Genomic DNA, 22558 nt, shown 5'->3' with positions numbered 1-22558 from the left:
ATGTGATCGAGTGATATATACTAGGACATCATCAGCAAATGCAGAGCACTTGTACTCGGTGCCTCCCACCTCAATCCACCTAATACTGGGGTTATGGCGAATTGATGAGAGCAGGTGCTCAGTCACTAGGATGTATAAGAGAGGGGACAGAGGACATCCCTGCCTTGTCCCATTGGTGATTATGAAAGGTGATGAAAATGTTCCATTTATCTTCAGTCTAGGTGACGTATTGCGATACAGGGCTGTGATTTTGGCTATAAAAGACCCCTACCCCAAGCTTTTTAAGAGAATAATATATGGCGTGCCAGGAGACTCTATGGAATGCTTTCTCAGCATCCAATGAGAGTATCTAATTACAAATTTTTAACTGCATCTAGCCCAGGAAATACTTTGTGCCTAGTAGCAGTGTCTGCTAGTCAGCGGATTATCCCAGCTGTTAAGCAAGCTACACCACCTGTAGTTTGGACACTTATTTTTTTCAAAGGAAATGGTTCGGGCCCCCGGGGCACTCAGTGAAGAGCATCGGGGAGGCACCCCAAGGCACAGGGGCTGGGACTGGCGGTAGGACGCCTTGAGGTGGACCGCCAAGCTCGATCCTTATAAAAGCTTTTTAACTGCAGCAGCTTTAGTGGACGCTACTGGAGCTGGAATTACCGCGGCTGCTGGCATGAGACTTGGGGGGGGGCTCGCTCGACCCACCAGCGGACACGCACCAGTATTGGGAGAGGGGGGCAGGCCGTCAGGGTCCACCGCGGCTCTGGCACAAACCCGGCGACACGGAGGTCGCACGGGCAGGAACGGACTGGCCGTGTCGGCTTCGCACTTTTTTGGTTTTAGAAGGGCATGATATGCCTATATCTGTGTCTCCCCCTCCTTTTACTCCTCCACCTCTTTTCTTTTCGCATGACTATATGTACTTGTCACTTTTCCATGTGTTAGTTATGTCTTCTGAGCAGTTTGTCAGCTTTTGGACACCTTTGAAGGTGTTTTCTATGTGTTTCTATGTGTTTTTGTTTGCCTGCCATTGGTTTTAACGGTGTTCGAAGGTGTTCGACGAACAGTTCGGCGAACATACGGGTGTTCGACGAACCGAAGCGAACTCGAACACTACGTGGGTGGCTCAACACTAATCAAAAATAGTATGAAAGCTATCCCACCAACAACAAAGTGAACCCGTTTGGGATAGAACCTACTGAGTCTAGACAGACAGAGTAGGTTCTATCCCGACCGGGTTCACCTTGTCGCTGGTGGGATAGCTTTCATACTAATTTTGATCCAAAAAAGTGTTACTAAGAACCCTATTTTATTTAAATGCACTTGCTTTTTATTTATTTACAGGAGGGTTTATTTTCATTTTTTCTTCTTGTAGATTTTTCTGATTCATGGCCATTGTGAAACATGCATTTATGTGCTGCATGTATACCATTTTAAACCAAGCTCAAATTTTGTGTTTTTTTCAATACTTTATTAGGATTACCATAACCTAGAGGTGATCACAGCTTTTGAAATTTTAATTTGCCAAGTTTTTTCCAAATGTTCAATTCACGGCAATTAAATATTCCACAAATCACATTTATTCTAATTGTCCTGAAAAGATATGTATAATGTTCTGAGGTCTCCAAGTACTATATCCAGCACAACGCCTTTCAAGTTCTTTAAGCAAACACAACCTTCGTAATGTTAAAATGACCTCCAGATATAAGCCTAGGGGTAGCCAGATGGTAATTAGAGATGAACAGATCAAGCAAAATTCGAATGTGTCTGTTTCCATGGACTTTTCCATTAAATATGATTTGTGCAAAAGTTTTTCTGTGAATTTAATGTCCCTCATTATGCTTTGGGGTTTCAGCAGACCTTAATTCAGAAGCATTTCTGACTCTCAGGTCAATGCTGTCAACAATGTTGTCAGAGGTATTACGTCAGTTTTACGGACTCACAATCAAACATACAAAAACTAAACCAAAATGGATTTTCCTGGGAAATACAGTACAGACCAAAAGTTTGGACACACCTTCTCATTTAAAGATTTTTCTGTATTTTCATGACTTTGAAAATTATACATTCACACTGAAGGCATCAAAACTATGAATTAACACATGTGGAATTATATACTTAACAAAAAAGTGTGAAACAACTGAAAATATTTCTTATATTCTAGGCTCTTCAAAGAAGCCACCTTTTGCTTTGATGACTGCTTTGCACACTCTTGGCATTCTCTTGATGAGCTTCAAGGGGTAGTCACCGGAAATGGTTTTCACTTCACAGGTGTGCCCTGTCAGGTTTAATAAGTGGGATTTCTTGCCTTATAAATGGGGTTGGGACCATCAGTTGTGTTGTGCAGAAGTCAGGTCGATACACAGCTGATAGTCCCAAAGAATAGACTGTTAGAATTTGTATTATGGCAAGAAAAAAGCAGCTAAGTAAAGAAAAACGAGTGGCCATCATTACTTTAAGAAATGAAGGTCAGTCAGTCTGAAAAATTGGGCAAACTTTGAAAGTGCCCCCAAGTGCAGTTGCAAAAACCATCAAGCGCTACAAAGAAACTGGCTCACATGAGGAGCGCCCCAGGAAAGTAAGACCAAGAGTCACCTCTGCTTCTGAGGATAAGTTTATCTAAGTCTTCAGCCTCAGAAATAGCAGGTTAACAGCAGCTCAGATTAGAGACCAGGTCAATGCCACACAGAGTTCTAGCAGCAGACACATCTCTACAACAACTGTTAAGAGGAGACTTTGTGCAGCAGGCCTTCATGGTAAAATAGCTGCTAGGAAACCACTGCTAAGGACAGGCAACAAGCAGAAGAGACTTGTTTGGGCTAAAGAACACAAGGAATGGACATTAGACCAGAGGAAATCTGTGCTTTGGTTTGATGAGTCCAAATTTGAGATCTTTGGTTCCAACCACCATGTCTTTGTGCGACACAGAAAAGGTGAACGGATGGAATCTACATGCCTGGTTCCCACCGTGAAGCATGGAGGAGGAGGTGTGATGGTGTGGGGGTGCTTTGCTGGTGACACTGTTGGGGATTTATTCTAAATTTAAGGCATACTGAACCAGCATGGCTACCACAGCATCTTGCAGCGGCATGCTATTCCATCCGGTTTGCGTTTAGTTGGACCATCATTTATTTTTCAACAGGACAATGACCCCAAACACACCTCCAGGCTGTGTAAGGGCTATTTGACCAAGACGGAGAGTGATGAGGTGCTACACCAGATGACCTGGCCTCCACAGTCACCAGACCTGAATCCTATCGAGATGGTTTAGGGTAAGCTGGACCGCAGAGTGAAGGCAAAAGGGCCAACAAGTACTAAGCATCTCTGGGAACTCCTTCAAGATTGTTGGAAGACCATTTCCGGTGACTACCTCTTGAAGCTCATCAATAGAATGCCAAGAGTGTGCAAAGCAGTCATCAAAGCCAAAGGTGGCTACTTTGAAGAACCTAGAATATAAGATATATTTTCAGTTGTTTCACACTTTTTTATAAGTATATAATTCCACATGTGTTAATTCATAGTTTTGATGCCTTCAGTGTGAATGTAAAATTTTCAAAATAATGAAAATACAGAAATATCTTTAAATGAGATGGTGTGTCCAAACTTTTGGTCTGTACTGTATGCTAAGGAACATCCTTTCCAGGGTAATAACTTGTATATAAGGCAAAAAAAAATAACCAAAAACAAAAATGCTCCACCACACCTTGGGCTATGTTCACACATAGCGTTTTTGATGCGTTTTTGCACTTTTGCATTGCTTTCACCCAAGACAAATACATTAACTGGGAAATGTAATTTTAACATTTTACAACCTTATCTGGCCATGTGGTGTGTTACACATCTTCAGACACATGCATACAGTGCTGAAAAGACATGGGAACAGCATGGGGAAAACCCCTGGAAGCATCTCTGGCTCCCAGGTCACTGCCTAAAAGTGTGACCATCATAAGTGATCCTTGGCGCATGTGAAGATGACTCCCGCCATGCACCTGTCATTGAAGGCTTGCAACAATCACCATCCACGTCCTTGTCCCAGCGCAGTGTTCAGTTGTCCCTACCCCATTCTTTGGAATGCAAGCGCAAGTATGCAGCCAGCCACCCACCCACAGGCTGCAATATTAAACTGCCAGATTTCTGGGCAGCTGCTTGCACTTGAAATGTGGCCTTTTAGGCTCGCGGAGGTGAAAGCTGTCCACAACCTCAGGGCAGCAACGGCCGGGTGTCCATACTCGGTCCCCAGTCGCCACTATTTCTCCAAGTGTTGTCTCCACCGTCCACAAGCACGTGTCCCACAACATCACCCGTGCCCTCCCCAGTGGACTTAAGTGGGAAGGACCGCGTAACCACAAACATGTGGACAGGTGAATGTGGCCAGTGATGGTACATATCAAGTTCACAGTAAAAAAAACAGCCAAAAAGTGTCCGGGAACCTTCCCACACACTTCTCTTAGCCAGGACTGCTTCTCAGCAGGGTTGGACGGGCCCACCAGAGAACCGGAGACTCCTTCAGTGGGCCCTGGCTTCTCCTTCAGGAGAGTTCAGAGTGCAGAGGTGAGGTCATGATGATGATAAAGGCCACCATCTGCTTAGTTTTCTGTTAATTGGAATGCAAGTGCAAATATGCAGCCACCCACCCACCAGCAGGCAACAATACTAAACTGCCACATTTCTGGACTGCTTGCTTGCACTTGAAATGTTGCCTTTTAGGTTCATGGAGGCGGAAGCTTTTCACAACCTTATGGCAGCAGCGGCCAGGTGTCCATACTCAGTCCTCAGCCGCCACTATTTCTCCCGATATTGTCTCCGCCTTCCACAAGCGCGGGTCCCAGAACATTACCCGTGCCCTCCCCAGTGCACTTACTCGGAAGGACCGCCTAACCACAAACACGTGGACAGGTGAATGTAAAACCACAGCCATAGAGTGTTAGGGAACCTTCCCACACACTTTTCTTAGCCAGGGCTGCTTGTCAGCAGGGTTGGACAGGCCTACCAGAGAATCCTCGGGTGGGCCCTGGCTTCTCCATCAGGAGAGTTCATGATGATAACGCAAACTTTGCTGGTGCTATGGGGCTCTTGAGCGGGGGAGAAAGGTGTGCCCTCAGAATCAAATCCTCTGGTGGGCCAAATTTTTTTCAGTCTGACACTGCTTCTCAGTGAGAGTTGTATTTCACCACAGCCATATTCTTTTGCTCGGTGAAAGGACTGGCATAGAGGGAAACCATATCTAATCCAGGTGTCATTTCTCCCAGGAAGTCCTCTAATGCAGCTTTTTGCATGAGCAATGCCAGCCCATCCAACATCAGCTCACACTTGTCGGTGGTGCTTCGACACACAAACATCTTTCTTTGCACCTTTAATTTCATGACTACAGAGTTGGGCAATGGCCTGATCAGCAATGCGATATGAGAAATAACATGCAGAAGCATATCCAATCCACAGTAAAAAAAACAGCCATAGAGTGTTGGGGAACCTTCCCACACACTTTTCTTAGCCAGGGCTGCTTCTCGGCAGGGTTGGACGGGCCCACCAGAGAACCGGAGACTCCTCCGCTGGGCCCTGGCTTCTCCAGCAGGAGAGTTCATAGTGCCGAGGTGAGGTCATGATGATGAAAGAGGCCACCATTTGCTTAGTTTTCTGTTACTTGGAATGCAAGCAAAAGTATGCAGCCAGCCAAACAGGCCGCAAATCTAAACTGCCACATTTCTGGACTGCTTGCTTTCTTGCACTTGAAATGTTGCCTTTTAGAGGCGGAATCTGTCCACAACCTCATGGCAGTGGCGGCCGGTTGTCCATACTCAGCCCCCAGCTGGCACTATTTCTCCCGGTGTTGTCCCCGCCTTCCACAAACGCGGGTCCCTGAACATTACTGCTGGTACTTTTCTGTGGGAATCTGCTTGCCTCCTACCAGCCTGGAATATTTCCAGTAAACTATGGTATGACGCCATGGTATTAGCACTGCCTCCAGTACCAGTAGTGAAGCCATCCACAATTTCCTTCTCAGGAATTTTATTTGGTAGACTTGAGTGGCTGCCCAAATACATTAGTTTCTCACAAAGGAGCTGAAGATAGAGTGGCAGTAGGTGCAAGTTTCTCCAGCCTGTTAGATATCAGAGGTTGAATGGCAGCACAATGGCTCAGTGGTTAGTACTGAAGCCTTGCAGCGCTGAGATCCTAGGTTCAAATCCCAGCAAGGACAACATCTGCAAGGATTTTGTATGTTTTCTCTGTGTTTGCGTGGGTTTCCCCCTCAGTAAAAAAGCAGCCGTAGATTGTCCGGGAACCTTCCCACACTTTTCTTAGGCAGGGCTGCTTTTCGTCAGGGTTGGACGGTCCCAACAGAGATTCCTCCGGTGGGCCCTGGCTTCTCAGTGAGAGTTGTATTTCACCATAGCTATATTGTTTAGCTCGGTGAAAGGACTGACATAGAGGGAAACCGTATCTACTTCAGCTGTCATTTCTCTGCCACCAGGTTCCGCCCATTGTCACACACGACCATGCCTGACTGTATTTTCAGCGGTGAGAGCCACACATCAGGCTGCTGTGTTACAGCTTTCAACAACTCTGCAGTGGTGGGTGGTTTGTCACCTAAGCACTAAGCATGTTAAATTCAGCACAGCCTGTTGCCGCTTGGCCAAGGCAGTGCTGCAGTGCTTTCAGCTTGTGACTGATGTGGTCATTTCGGAGATGGAGGCCGAACTGGAGGAGAAGGTGCAGGAGCTGAGCAATGTGATTACATTGAGGTTACATTGGCAAGTCTGTTTTTTATACTAAAGAAAGATCCTACTGTTTTTTTATTTTTTTTTATTAATATTTTTTTTTACGTCTCGTCAAATGTGTATTGGAGTGCGTCCTAATTTTTGGCAGCCCTTGAAATTGTTGCATATGCAATAACACTATAGGAGACACACTCCTTAATAATGGAAAGTACAATTCAAATAGATTGTATATTCAAGAATATTAACTGTCTTATCTGAAATTATTTTACAGGTGAGGTATTGCAGTATGGACAGTGCATTACATCGATCCAGACAGGTATTATTGCCTTATGCTGCATGCTGCTGGTGCTGCCCGTAAAAATTTAAAATCTGTTCTATTCCATATCGATAACGCTGTTGCATTTACAATAGGAACAGGTACTTCTGCTAGGTGGTATCATCACCAGCTACAGATGAGTGTTCATTCTGGTCGCATAAATGTCTTCCACAGTCCATAACTTTATATTTTTTATTTTTTTGGCCTTATATACAGTACAAGTCATTACCCTAGAAAGAATGTTTCTTAAAATTTTTTCCATTTTACCTTGTTTTTTGTATGTTTTTTGTTGTCAGTCCGCAAAAGTGGCGCAATACTCTGACAACATTGTTCACAGATATGCTATTTGTCAGCAGCCAACTAAGAATAGGTTTGAACTCTCAACTGCAATACTTTAAATGGAGTGTAATATTTGACACACTCACAATAATTGCTGGATTATTAGGGCAGTTATATGGGATAACATCTGATGGCCATGGTTTCAGGCAGTCGCCTAATAGTATGGTATTTGTCAGTGACCAAGTGTCAACTGCTTCAACAAAACACAGGTGGTTGACTTTAAAAGGAGTAGAATATTTGGCACGCTCCACAAAATTTCTGTATAATTACGGCAGTCATATGGATAACGTGCGTCTGATCATTGAAAAAAGTTCCGCTGCTTCCACAATACAGTAATATGAATAAAAATAAAGAAATCTGGCTGTATTCTGCAAACAAGCAAATGGAGCTGTAAAATGGTGTACACTGACACACTGCTACAATCTATAAATGGAGGACAATATTTTCCACGTTCACTACAAATGGCTGTATTTGAACTACAATTATATATGATACATGTGACAAAGAACCATGGTTTTAAATAGCAGGCCTGTAATTTACTAATATTATTCTACACAGAGACCTAGTGTGAATAGCTTGACCGACACACTGCAACAGAATGGAAATGGAAGAAATGGCTTATTTTGGAACAGTCCTATAGGTGATATGTCTGACAGAGAGCCACAGTTTCAAATAGCAGGCCTGTAATTTACTAATATTATTCTACACAGAGACCTAGTGTGTTGTGATGAGCGAGTGCTAGAATGCTCAGGTAAAATGCTTGTTCGAGTCAAGCAAATTGGAATGCTCGAGTGCTTGGTCCGATTAACGTGCCCAATGTAAGTCTATGGGAAAAAAGTTGCCAATATCGATGGGAACAGTGCTCAAATGACATGAAAACAGCATGGGGAAGACCCCTGGGAGAATTTCTGACTCCCAGGTCACTGCTGTCAACAATTTTGTCAGAGGTATTACGCCAGTTTTACGGACTCACAATAAAGCATACAAAAACGAAACCAAAATGGATTTTCCTGGGAAATATGCTAAGGAACTTCCTTTCAAGGGTAATGACTTGTATACAAGGCAAAATAAATAACTAAAACGAAAAATGCTCCTCCATACCTTGGGCTATATTCACACGTAGCGTTTTTGATGCATTTTTGCACTTTTGCATTGCTTTCAACCAAGAAAAATACATTCACTGGGAAATGTCATTTTAACATTTTACAACCTTATCTGGCCATGTGGTGTGTGACACATCTTCAGACACATCCTGTTTCATCTATGATGGAAGGACTCTGAAAGTCACAAAGCTTATTTTTATAGGGCCATCAGGCGGCCCTTACTATTCTTAAAGGGCCAGCAGTCAGCCCTTGCTTTTGTTAGAGAGCCATCAGTCGGCTATGCTTTGTTGTTCCCATTATTAACGAGTGGGTCTTCTATACTGTTATGGCGTATGCAGTAACTGCAAGGGCTGCCAAAAATTTGGACGCAACCCAATACCCCTTAGAAGAGACATAGAGGAGGGTCTCAGTAAAAATATGTTCCCATTATAAAGGAGCGAGTCTCCTATAGTGGTAATGTCTGCTTTTCAGTTATAGGGTATGCAGTGAGTCCAACGACTGACAAAATTTAGGAAAAACCCCACTAACAATTTAAAGACACATAGAGCAGGCCACAGTAACGACATGTTTCCATTAGAAAGGAGCGGATCTGCTATACAGTTATAGGGTATGCAGCGAGTCCAACGGCTGCCAAAATTTAGGAAAAACCCCACTAACAATTTAAATACACATAGAGGACATGTCCCCATTAGAAAGGAGGGGGTCTCCCATACTGTTTGCCTATGCAGTGACTGCAAAGGCTGTCAAAAATTTGGAGGCACTCCAATGCCCTTTGCAAGAGACGTAAAGGTCAGAGAGCCTACTGAAAACAATGTTCCCATTATTAGGAAGTGTGTCTCCCATACTTTTTGCCTATGCAGTGAATGCAGCGGCTGCCCAAAATTTGGAGGAATTCTAATGCCCCTTGCAAGAGATGTAAAGGTTGGAGGGCCTCCTGAAATTTTTTTTCCCAGTATTAGGAAGTGTGTCTCCTCTACTGTTGCCTATGCAGTGAAGCAAAGGCTGACAAAAATTTGGAGGAACTCCAATGCTCCTTGCAAGAGACTTAGAGGTCGGAGGCCTCTACATCTCTTGCAAGGAGCATTGGAGTTCCTCCAAATTTTTGTTAGCCGTTGCTTCACTGCATATGCAACTGTATGGGAGACACACTTCCTAACACTGGGAACATTGTTTTCAGGAGGCCCTCCGAACTTTGCGTCAGTATCAAGGGGCATTGGAGTGCAAAAAATGCTCCCATTATTAGGAAGTGGGTCTTCCATACTGTTTGCCTATGCAGTGAAGCAACGGCTGCTAAAAATTTGGAGGAATTCCAATGCCCCTTGCAAGAGACGTAGATATGTTGATATGGTACATATGGTGGTCATATTGTGGTGGAGGATGAGGATGCGGAGATGGAGGAGGACAAGAGCAGATAGACAAAATCAGGAAGCGTATACTCATGTCTAGGTGTGAAGACAGAGGTGCATGGGAATAGAGTTAGACCTCCCCCAAAAAAAGACACTGTATTAGAGTTTATGTTATGCTGGTATCATTCGGTGATGTTGAGAAGTCTAGCCCAATCCAGCCCTTGTTCTTTTTTATAAGTGTCAGCCTGTCAGCATTTTCAGTTGACAGGCAGATACGTCTATCAGTTATAATTCCACTAGCAGCATTAAAAACCTGCTCTTACAAAATGCTAGCGGCAGGGCAGGCCAGGACCTCCATGGCATAGAGAGTCAGCTCATGCCACATGTTCAGCTTGGATACCCAATAATTATAAGGCACAGAGGAATCACAGGACGCTGGTATGGTCGGCAAGGTACTCCCTCACCATCTTCTGAAACTTTACCCTCCTTGTGAGAGTACCCTGCGCCTCAGGGCTTGTGCCATGAGAGGGTCTGAAAAAACTGTCCCAGAACTTTGACAGTGTTCCCCTACCTCTGCTGGATAGCATTTTTGTCTCAAACGCCTGTACTCCTTGGTTGTCCAACAAACTGTGACCTCTGCCGCCAGCATTTTCAGATGGGAAATTTTTTAATAATTGCGCAACAAAGACATTCTGATACTGCCCCATTTTATTAGGCCTGTCCAGCATGGGAATAAGATACAGAAAGTTCTCTTTGTAGGGCGGGTCTACAAGTTTCACCAACCAATAACCGCTGTCACCCAAAATTTGGACAATGCGAGGGTCTAGGGAAAGGCAGCGTTACATAAACTCAGCCATGTGTGCCAGACTGCAAAAAGGCAAGACTTCCATGTCCTCACCAAGAAGACGACTGACAGACTGAAATGGGCACACAGACTGACCATACTTTCCTCCTCATCCTCCTCCTCTTCCTCCTCCTCCCTGTCCTCAGGCCATCCACGCTGAACAGACGGTATGACAGTTGTGCAGGTAGTACCGTCTATAACGCAGGAATCTAGCTTCTATTCTTCCTCCTCCTCCTCTCCTCTTCCTCATTGTCACTCAATCCACGTTGGGATGAGATGAGGCTGGGCTGTGTGGAATCATCCAGTATGGTTCCTTCGTGCTCCGCCTGCAATGAATCCTCTTTAATTGTGAGCAGAGAGCATTTCAGAAAACAGAGAAGTGGGATGGTGACGCTAATTATGGCATCATCGCTGCTCACCATCTTGGTGGAGTCCTCAAAATTTTGCAGGCTGGTACAGATGTCTGACATCCATGTCCACTCCTGAGGTTTTATGTGTGGAGTATAACCTGAATACCGACGGCCTTGTTGATGCTGGTAGTCAACAACTGCCCTCTTCTGCTCACAAATCCTTACCAACATCTGCAATGTAGAGTTCCAACACGTGGGTACATCGCAGATCAGTTGGCAAGCTGGAAGCTGCAAATGCTGCTGAACCACGGCAAAGGCGGCAGAAGCTGTAGTTGAATTTTAAAATAGGCACACAGGCGACATACTTTGACAAGCAGATCCAGCAGACCCAGGTAACATTTTAGAAACCGCTGAACCACGAGGTTAAGCACATGGGCCAGGCATGGTACGTGTGTGAGCTCGCCTCGCCTCAGAGCTGCCACCAGGTTCCGGCCATTGTCACACATGACAATGCCTGGCTGTAGGGTCAGTGGTGTCAGCCACAGATCTGCCTGCACTTTCAGAGCTGTCCACAGCTCTTCAGCATTGTGTGGTTTGTCAGCTAAGCATATTAGCTTCAGCACAGCCTGTTGCAGCTTGGCCGAGGCAGTGCTGCAGTGCTTCCAGCTTGCGACTGATGTGGTCATTTCGTAGATGGATGCTGAAGAGGAGGAGGTGCAGGAGCTGTAGAATGTGGAGGCAACCCTGATTGACCCAGGGCCAGCAATCCTCGGCATCCCAAGGTTCGACTGGGTCCCAGCTTCCACTTTATTAACCCAGTGTGCCGTCAGCGAGATATACCATCCCTGCCCACAAGCACTTGTCCACGTGTCCGTGGTTAGGTGGACTTTCCCAGTAACTGCATTGTTGAGGGCACGTCTAATATTGTGGGACACGTGCTCGTGTAATGCGGGGACGGCACATCGATGAGAGAAATAGTGACGGCTGGGGACCGAGTACCAAGGGACGGCCACTGCCATCAGGTTGCGGAAAGCTTCCATTTCCACTCGCCTAAAAGGCAATATTTCGAGCACAAGTATTCGCAAAATGTGTGAATTTAGTAATGTGGCCTGTGGGGTGTTGGCTGCATGTTTGTGCTTGCGTTCCAAGGACTGGGGTAGGGACAACTGAACTTTGCACTGGGACAAGGATGTGGACATGCTTGCTGAAGGTGCTTTTTGAGAGTGTGCAATTACAGGTGAAGGACAGGAGGCATCTTGACATGTGTCATGGACAGAAGATTGGAGTGCATGCACAACAGCGGAAGAAGCAGTGGTGTCACCTGCACACACTGTTGCTGGACCTTGGGGTTTGGACCACTTAGTCGGGTGCTGTTAGGCGTTGGGTGTTTTCTGGATCCGAAATGGGTTCAGAATCATCAGTGGATTCTGTGGTCTGCCATTCCAGTCCAGCTGGGACAGATGCTGCTCAGCATCGTCGTTGGTCCCAACACATAGCTGGTGCACGAGATGTACAGGTTGTCTCTTGGGTCTTTGTTCCTAGCAACATGAAGGATAGGTTGCGGAGGGAAACAGGGCTGCTACAGCCTAAGTCCAGGATTCACTGCACTGAGCATGCCCGTGACATGGCGGACCGTGATTGGTGGTTTGGGAGTCAGCTGATCCGGTGACCTGGCACCGCCTGATTGGTCGCGGGTGACATCACCAATATTGCGACGGTGGGCAGGACTTAATCTTTAAATAGCCCACCCACAAACATGGCGGCGCGCTCTGGCCATTGAGCTGAGATGGTGTTACTGTGTGGATGCTTGGTTGTTTGGCTCCATGTGTGCTCTTGCTGAAATAGCTTCGGACAGGCAGGCTTAGTGGGGGATAGGCAGCCTTAGATGGAGGGAAGCAGGTAGCTTTGTCTGACAGTCTGGCTCCGACAAGGGGGTCGCTATACACCCCGAGCAGACTGCGGACTCCATATTCCCTGCACCGCCTGTTAGCCATGTGGAGAGATACTCCGCAGTCCGGTAGCACGCCGGCTGGGAGCACGTGAATCACACACGCATCCTAAAGCCTGCTGCATAGTCTCTGTGCAGTTAACAGGGCTACGGCTACATTATTTGTCGCACATCTCTCATGCAGTTAACAGAGATAGTGCGAATCCCTATTCCCGTTCCGGTGTGCTGTAACACGGAGGGGATTGATATATCTGTTGGTTGTTTTACCTTCTTACCTGGAAGGTGTTCGACCGCAGTCTTCCATGGACCCCGGGTTCGGTTGCTTTCCATTATTAATAAAGTTGTTTGCAACCGTCCCCTTAACAGGTGCTTTGCTGCCATGTGCCTGACCATGCTGGTGGTGGTCAGGCTGCTTGTTTTGCTACCTCTGCTGATGCTGGCCTGGCAGGTGGTGCAAATGGCCTTTTTGGGGTTATATGCAGAGTCTTTAAAAAATATTCAGACTCGGGAAGACCTAACAGTTGTACTGGCAACTTCCGTCGTGTTGGCGTTACGAGGAACGCTTTGCCGCCTTGTGTCTGTGGCCACCACACTTCTTCTTCCTGCCTGTTGTGGTGTTATGCCTCCCTCCCCCTGAGTGCTGCTGTCCTAGCTCTGTATGCCCCCCTCTCAGGTTGGATCAGTTACTATATCATCCACCACCTTGTCTTCCACTTCAGCACCCTGGTCCTCCTCCTGACTTTCTGGCAATTGTGTCTCATCATCATCATCTACCTCTTGTGACAGTGATTGCAGTTTCCCACCATTGCCTTCGCTTGACCGTGGCTGTTCCAATATTTGGGCATCGCTACATGCATTCTCCTCTTGACTCGCTTGAAGCTGGCCTGGCGAGAGGCTCGGATCTACAAATGGAAAAGTGAACAGCTCTTTTGAGTGTCCAAGTGTGGGATCAGTTGTCTTTGATCACTCGGCATGGTGGGAGAAAGGACGATCAGGGTGAGAAATTTGCGGTCCAGACTCACGGCTACTGAGACTTTTCCCGTGTGGAAGACAGGGTGGTGGTGGGAAAGTGACTGGAAGCATTATCTGCTATCCAACCAACAACCTTTTGACATTGCTCTGTGTTCAATAGTGGTGTTCTACGGTCCCCAAGTAATTGGGACAGGAAGGTCGAGCAACAAGATGTGGGTGTTTGTTGTGGCATAATTTCAGCTTGTCCTCGGCCTCTGCATGCCATCACCATCACGTCCACTTCCCCGTCCCTTGCCACGCAACTTGCCCATTTTAATTTAATGACAATATTTTTCACGTTCACTAGAAATGGCTGATTTTGGAATGCAGAGAACCACGATTTTAAATAGCAGGCCAGTAATTTACTAATATTTTTCTACACAGAGACCTAGTGTGAATAGCTTGACCGACAACTGCAACGAAATGAAAATGGAAGAAATGTATGATTTTGGAACAGACTTATAGGTGATATATCTAACAGAGAACCACAGATTTAAATAGCAGGCCTGTAATTTACTAATATTATTCTACACAGAGACCTAGTGTGAATAGCTTGACCGACACACTGCAACAGAATGGAAAAGGAGGTCAATATTTTCCACGTTTTGTTCAAATTTCTGGATTTTTATCGCTGAAATGTGGAACAGATCTGGCTTTACTCTGAAGTGAGAACAAGCAAATGGAAGAGAAAAACGGTGTACTCTGGATTGTTTTTTAAGAAAATAACCAGGAGTAAGATAAAAAAAAAATTGCCCTGGCCCTTAATATCTGGATCTATGTCTTGAAATATCTGTAATTATTACAGCAGCAGCAGACAGGACGTTCAATGGACCCTCTTGTGCTGCATCATACACTGCAGTATTCCACATACACTGCCTGCCTGCCTAGCACTGATTATATGCAGCTGGATTAGTCCTCAGAAGGACTGTTCAGATGGATATAGATATATGTGGTGGAATACCTATACTAACTATAAACAAGCAAATCTCTTCCTGATGCAGCAGCAGCTCTCCCTACTCTGTTTCCGGGGTAGACTGTGACAAGCATGGCAGCGCCAGGTCTTATATAGATCTGATGATGCTGTGCGGCCAGCCAATCACTGTAATGCCCACAACCAACATGGCTACAGCATGACAGTGCATGGCGGGCAATCCTTGCATGTTCATTGGCTCTCTAAAGAGCACCAAACATGCAGGGAGGGGACCTGAGTTCCCGCCGAGCAACCCAGAAATACAAGTCGAGCGCCGAGCTTGTCGAGCACAGTGATGCTCAGGCGAGTACCGAGCAGTGGCGAACACGTTCGCTCATCACTACTAAAGATGAGACATAATTAGTTGCTGAGTGAAAAATCTAAACCGTTTTCGTTAATGTATTAATAAAGGTAATAAACAAAGGAGATGAAACTGGTTGTCAGAGCCTAAAGCATTATGAAATACTAACATCTTCATCAATAGAAATGTATAATATGTGAATCTGAAAAATCGGCATATTACTGTGCTATTTAATTGCCAGATGCTTTCCTCTTCACTAAAATCATTTAATACATTCCCCAAATGTAATCTCTGTTGGCAATGAAAAATGATAAATATTTATTTTCTTAAATAAAACAATTACAAGAAAATGCAGTGAGCCACCCAGTGCCATCACTGAAATGCATGTTTTGGGCCTCTTCGCCGAGGGAGTATATTTGTGTTCTATAAATCAATGTAGAAACCTTGCATTTGGGAGCAGCTACAAAATTGATTCTGAAGATATTATTTTGTCAGCTGAGATATAAAATTAATTTGCAACAGATATAAGTAGCATTGTCTGATGCAGTTTGATGGATATTCCCTTGTGGTTTTCTGAGCTTGCACAAGGTATTCTGGGGACAGTTTTTTCTTATTTCATTTAGAATTTCCATTTTCAGCGTACATCATTTTCTTGTCTCCATCCTTGCCGAGGCACTGTTGTTTTGCAAATGCCTCTAGCTCTGTTTCCTGCTAACAGCTCAGGATATGCTGTCTCATCTGCTCTGTTTCAAAAAGCCAGGAGATTATTGCTGATAGCTTAAGGGAAGCTTAACTATCGAAAAACACACAACATCGATGCATCCTACAGAGCTGTTTTATTGGAAAATAACCTTCGGTCTCCATGTTAATAGTCACTCTAATAGCTTATTATTGGTAAAAACCTCTAGATCTATCCATTACAGACTCTGACACCAAATTTACTGTGTTCATAATTTATAAATACTATTTATGGTTACAGGGCATATTCTAAATTAAGTTAGAGTAATTAGTCTATGAAAAAATGTATTCTTATTATTTATCTTAAATAATATGTTAATATATTGCTCAAATATGGGATATTACAAATGTATTAAAGGTAACAAAAATGTGCATAATTTATAGAAAAATGGATCTAAATGTATGACATTTGTCTATTGTTCAAGATTATCTGGAAATCTCCTAAAATAGGTGAGATATAAGGAAAATTACAGACCTAAAGCTTTTGAAAGCTAGATATATCAAGGAAAGAGCAATTTTCTGTTCTCTTCTTCATCAATTTCCTGTCCATGCCGGCACATGTGAAGTTATGTTTTATGCTCTGCCCATAGTAGAGCAGAGCACAGTGCGCCTGCGTGAGCAGGCGATGTCCCTAAGCAGGCGCGAGATTTCGTTCAGTTATATGGAGGGCAGCGATAACTAGCAGAGAAGAGGGACAGATGCATCAGCAAAGACGCCCATCGCACCGGACCATCCGAATTTGCATACAGTGCGGGAGCAAATCAAAAAGCTTTTTTGGGGTGTATACAGGAGGAGTTAGGGGATTATATACATCTTTGTGGAATGCAGCACAGGTGCCGATAAGGTGGTGTTTGTTCATATATACGAAAAAACTGGTGACATGTTCCCTTTAACTCTGCCGCCCAATTAAACCACCTCTCCCCCCACTACTCATCTGCCTTTCCCCTTTTCCAATCTCTTTAGTGACTTAAAGATAATAATAATAATAATTTTTATTTATATAGCGCCAACATATTCCACAGCACTTTACAATTAAGTAGGGACATGTACAGACAGTAAAAACAATACAATGTATCACATTTCAACAGTTACATGAGGAGTAAGGGCCCTGCTCACAAGCTTAAAATATATATAGAAATAGGGGGACACAATAGGTAGAACATGGTCATCAGCCAGTATCAGTATCTAAGTGCACTTACCATGTGCTATTCTGTGCATGGAGGATGTGGAGACAGATGAATAGGCAGGAGCAGATTAAGATTAACATTTAGGAGGGAACAGGGGAGAGTTAGGTTAGTGAGTTGAGGTGATAGGCTTGTCTAAACAGATGTGTTTTTAAAGCACATATATTAGTCGGATCATTTGAGGTAGTGCATTCCAGAAAACTGGTGCAGCATGAAAGAAGTCTTGGAGACGGATGTTATGATAGGCTACAAGCACTAAGGAAAGACAGGAGATCTGTCCCTACAATAGAACTAAGCTAGATCCCTACGATGTACCGGGGAACCTGATCATGTGATCAGACCCGTTAAAGTCCTCAGCTAGTCTGAACGAAGACCTATAGATGTGAGGGAGGGATCCCTACAAGAACTAGGGACTGGGAGAAAGATGGACACCTCCTAGCAGAAATTGTAGCAGTAAGAAGACAAACACACAACATAGAACATAAATGTCAAAAGACCTAGCTAAACTGACAGAGAATCATAGAATCATAGAATCATAGAATGGTAGAGTTGGAAGGGACCTCCTGGGTCATCTGGTCCAACCCCCTGCTCAAAGCAGGATTCACTAGATCATCTCAGACAGATGTCTGTCCAGCCTCTGTTTGAAGACGTCCATTGAAGGGGAACTCACCACCTCTCGTGACAGCCTGTTCCACTCATTAATCACCCTAACTGTCAAAAAGTTTTTTCTAATATCTAATCTGTGTCTCCTCCCATTTAGTTTCATCCCATTGCTTCTAGTCTTTCCTTGTGCAAATGAGAATAAAGATGATCCTTCTACAATGTGACAGCCCTTGACATATTTGTAGACAGCTATTAAGTCTCCTCTCAGTCTTCTTTTTTGCAAGCTAAACATTCCCAAATCCTGCAACCGTTCCTCATAGGACATGGTTTGCAGACCAGTCACCATTCTGGTCGCTCTTCTCTGAACTTGCTCCAGTTTGTCTATGTCTTTTTTAAAATGTGGTGCCCAAAACTGTACACAGTATTCCAGATGAGGTCTGACCAAAGAGGAGTAAAGACTGATAATGACTTCATGTGATCTAGACTGTATGCTTCTGTTAATACATCCCAGAATTGTATTTGCTTTTTTTGCTGCTGCATCACACTGTTGACTCATGTTCAGTCTATGATCTATTAGTATACCTAAGTCTTTTTCACATATACTGTTGCTTAGCTCTATTCCTCCCATTCTGTATATGCTTTTTTCATTTTTATTACCCAGATGTAGTACTTTGCATTTTTCCCTGTTAAAAACCATTCTGTTGGTTGCTGCCCACTGCTCCAGTTTATTTAGGTCTTTTTGAATCCTCTCTCTCTCTTCTCTAGTATTAGCTATCCCTCCTAGCTTTGTGTCATCAGCAAATTTAATCAGTTTACCCTCAATTCCTTCATCTAAATCATTGATAAAGATGTTGAACAATACAGGTCCCAGGACGGAGCCCTGTGGTACCCCACTTGAGACATTCATCCAGCTGGATGTGAAGCCATTTACAACCACCCTTTGAGTCCGATCACTAAGCCAGTTATGAATCCACCTAACAGTTGCCTGGTCCATTGCATACTTGGTCATTTTTTCAATAAGGATGGTGTGAGATACTTTGTCAAATGCTTTGCTGAAGTCAAGATATACTATATCTACAGCATTTCCCTGATCCACCCAGTCAGTGATTCTGTCATAGAAGGAAATTAAGTTAGTCTGACATGACTTGTTAGTTACAAACCCATGCTGACTCTGGTTAATCACTTCATTCTTATCCATGTACTTACATACATGTTGTTTAATAATTTGTTCAAAGATCTTTCCTGGTATAGAAGTCAGACTCACCGGCCTATAGTTCCCTGGGTCCACCTTCTTCCCCTTTTTGAAGATAGGAACAACATTTGCTCTTCTCCAGTCTTCTGGGACTTCTTCTGTTCTCCAAGAATTTTCAAAGATTATGGAGAGTGGTTCTAAAATTTCTTCTACGATCTCCTTCAGTACTCTGGGGTGTAATTCATCTGGACCTGGAGACTTGAACTCATTTATGTTAGCAAAATATTCCCTCACAATCTTTCTGTTTACAGATAACTTTGATTCCTCTATTCCTTTAAAAGGACAGTGAAGATCAGTTGATGTTACATTTTCTTTCTGAGAGAAAACAGATGCAAAATAGGAATTAAAAAGTTCGGCCTTCTCAACATCCTCTCTTACCATTTCTCCATTTTCATCCTGTAAAAATCCTATAGCATCTTTGACTTTTCTTTTACTTTTGACATACCACCAAAATCCTTTTTTATTGCTTTTGACATCTCTTGCAAGCCTTAATTCATTGTCAGCTTTAGCTAACCTGATACGTGCCCTGCAGGATCTGCAGACTGCATTATAATCTTTAGATATGCCTCCCGCTTTCCATTTAATAAACATTTCTTTCTTTCTTTTTAGCATGTGTTTAAGTTTTGTGTTCATCCATCCTGGTTTCCTTAAATGCTTCCCATTCTTCCTACTTTTCGGGATTGTTAACGATTGTGCTTTGAGAATCTCATTTTTAAAAATTTCCCATCCTTCCTGGACATTTTTCTCCTTAAGGACATCCAGCCATTGGATCCCTCCTATTCTCTTTCTGAGTCTCTTAAAATCTGCCTTTCTAAAATCTAACCTTGAAGTTTGAGTCTTCACATGTCTTCCTCCTCTAGTTATCCAAAATTCTATAATAGCATGATCGCTGCCTCCTAGGGTCCCAGCCACCTTTACCTCCTCAACCATTTCCTCCCTGTTTATAAGGATTAGATCCAAAGTAGCAGATCCCCTTGTTTTCTCCCCTACCTTTTGGAAGATAAAGTTGTCAGCAAGAGAGGATAAGAATTTCCTTGACCTGTTAGTTTTACTTGAGAGAGATTCCCAACAAATGTCTGGATAGTTGAAATCTCCCATGACCACTACGTCATATTTTTTGGAGAACTTGGTCATTTGATACATAAAGAGTTCATCCATATCTTCAGCTTGCCCAGGTGGCCTGTAGTAAATGCCTACAATGGTGTCCTTTCCGTTGTTCTCTCCTTGTATTCTTACCCAAACAGTTTCCACAGAACTCCCAGTCTCTGAAGCTTCAATCTCTGTGCAGATATACGCTTTTCTAACATACAATGCAACACCTCCTCCTCGTTTATCAAGTCTGTTTCTTGCAAATAAGTTGTATCCTTTTAGCCTTTTGTGTATCGTCCCACCAAGTTTCAGTGATTCCAATGACATCATATTCCTTTTCCTGCATTAGTAGTTCCAATTCTCCTTGTTTGTTGCCCATGCTTTGTGCATTTGTATAAAAACATTTTAGTTTGTGATTGGTTTCTCTTCCTCCCATATTTTTATTATTTAAATTGTTTTGTCTTTGTTCTTCCTTTCCACTTCCAGTAGCAGAGATCTCAATAGTATTTGTCAGCTGTATGGCTTTTTATGGCCTTTTGCTTCCCTTCCCACATTGTTCTAGTTTAAAGCTCTTCTGATGAGTGTAGCAAGGCGACTTCCAAATACATGTTTTCCAGTCTTCGTAAGGTGCACCCCATCTCTAGCAAGTAGTCCATCGTATAGGTAATTCATTCCGTGATCCAGAAATCCAAATCCTTGTTGACGGCACCATCGACGTAGCCAGTTGTTCACCTGTAGAATCTTATTCCACCTCATTGTTCCATGGCCATCCACTGGGAGGATGGATGAGAAGACCACCTGTGCTCCCAATTCTTTCACTTTCTTGCCTAAGTCTTGAAAGTCACTGCAGATGGTTTCCAGGTCCTTTCTTGCGGTGTCATTTGTCCCCACATGTATTAGCAGGAATGGGTAGTGATCTGTAGGTCTGAAGAGTCTCTTGATATCCTGTCAGACACATCTTTAATTTTTGCTCCTGGAAGACAGCACATTTCTCTTGAGGTTATGTCTGGTCTGCAGATAGCGGCCTCTGTTCCTCTTAACAGGGAATCCCCCATGACCACCACTCTCCGTTTTTTCTTCACAACATTCTTCTTTCTCCATCCAGGAGGATTCTGAGGGCTTACAAGGTTATTCATTGCTGACAAAGTCTTATTTTGCTGTATTTCTTCATGGTTCTCCTGCGTGAGAGCCTGGTACTGGTTCCTGAGCAGTATGGGTGCTGACTGCCTCTCGATCCTCCTGCTTCTGTGGGTCACATGCTTCCATTCCTCTGTTTCGTCAGGTGCAGTTCGAATTTCTTCTCTTTCTGAATCATGAAGAGATAATTCTGCTCTGTCTAAGAACTCTTCACCTTCCTTAATGATTTTCAAAGTAGTTAACCTCTCTTCTAGATTTCGCAACTTTTCCTCCAACAGGGACACAAGCTTGCATTTCTGGCATGTGAAGTTTGGCTTTTCCACTGGCAAGTCTGTGAACATGTAGCAGGATATGCAGCTCACCAAATGGCTCCTGGACTCTTCCATGTTCTTATTGTTAATGTTCTGAAAACAGTGAAAAAAGCTTCAAAAAAAAGCTTCAAAATGCAGGTGCGCGGTTTACCGATGTTCTCTTTTCAGCTCCAACAGCCAAAATCCAGTGTTCTTTGAGCTCGCAGAGACTCTTCACTTACCCCAAAATGCAGTGGGAATATGCAAATTATCTCCTCAGGACTCCTCCCCTGGTTTACCGATGTCCTCTTTTCAGCTCCAACAGCCAAAATCCAGTGTTCGTTGAGCTCGCGGAGACTCTTCACTTACCCCAAAATGCAGTGGGAATATGCAAATTATCTCCTCAGGACTCCTCCCCTGGTTTACCGATGTCCTCTTTTCAGCTCCAACAGCCAAAATCCAGTGTTCTTTGAAAGGTTACAAAGCACCTGGCTAGCTTAAGAGTAGAAATTACAATGAAGTCCAGCATGGCCAGAAGGGCGGAGCAGGATTAAATAGGCAAAAAGGTCATGTGACCAGCAAAATAGAAAAAACCTAACAGGAGAGTTCTAACAGTACCCCCTCATCTAAGAGGATCCTCCGGATCCCCTAGGCCCAAGCTTATCAGGAAACCTCTTGTGAAATGCTCTGACAAGTCTGGAAGCAGAAACATCATCCTCCCTCACCCATGAGTTATCCTCGGGACCGAAACCCTTCCAAGTGACGAGATACTGCAAACTCCCCCTATACCGTCTAGAATTAAGGATGCGGGAAATTTCATATTCCCCGTCCTCCACCACCGGAGGAACAGTGGCAGTGGCGTCTCTATCTGATACATCAGCTTTTTTCAATAGAGAAACATGAAAGACCGGATTAATCTTCCAGGAGGTAGGAACCTCCAACCTAACAGCAGATTGGTTAACTACCTGAAGCACCTTAAAGTGCCCTACAAACTTTGGACCCAATATTTTAGAAGGAATCCTCAACC

The sequence above is a fragment of the Phyllobates terribilis genome, unplaced genomic scaffold, assembly GCF_046119375.1.
Source record: "Phyllobates terribilis strain yellow unplaced genomic scaffold, ASM4611937v1 Scaffold_2__4_contigs__length_985480577, whole genome shotgun sequence".
NCBI lineage: Eukaryota > Metazoa > Chordata > Amphibia > Anura > Dendrobatidae > Phyllobates > Phyllobates terribilis.
The sequence above is the reverse complement of the archived record's forward strand: the minus strand, read 5'-3'. Positions refer to the sequence as shown.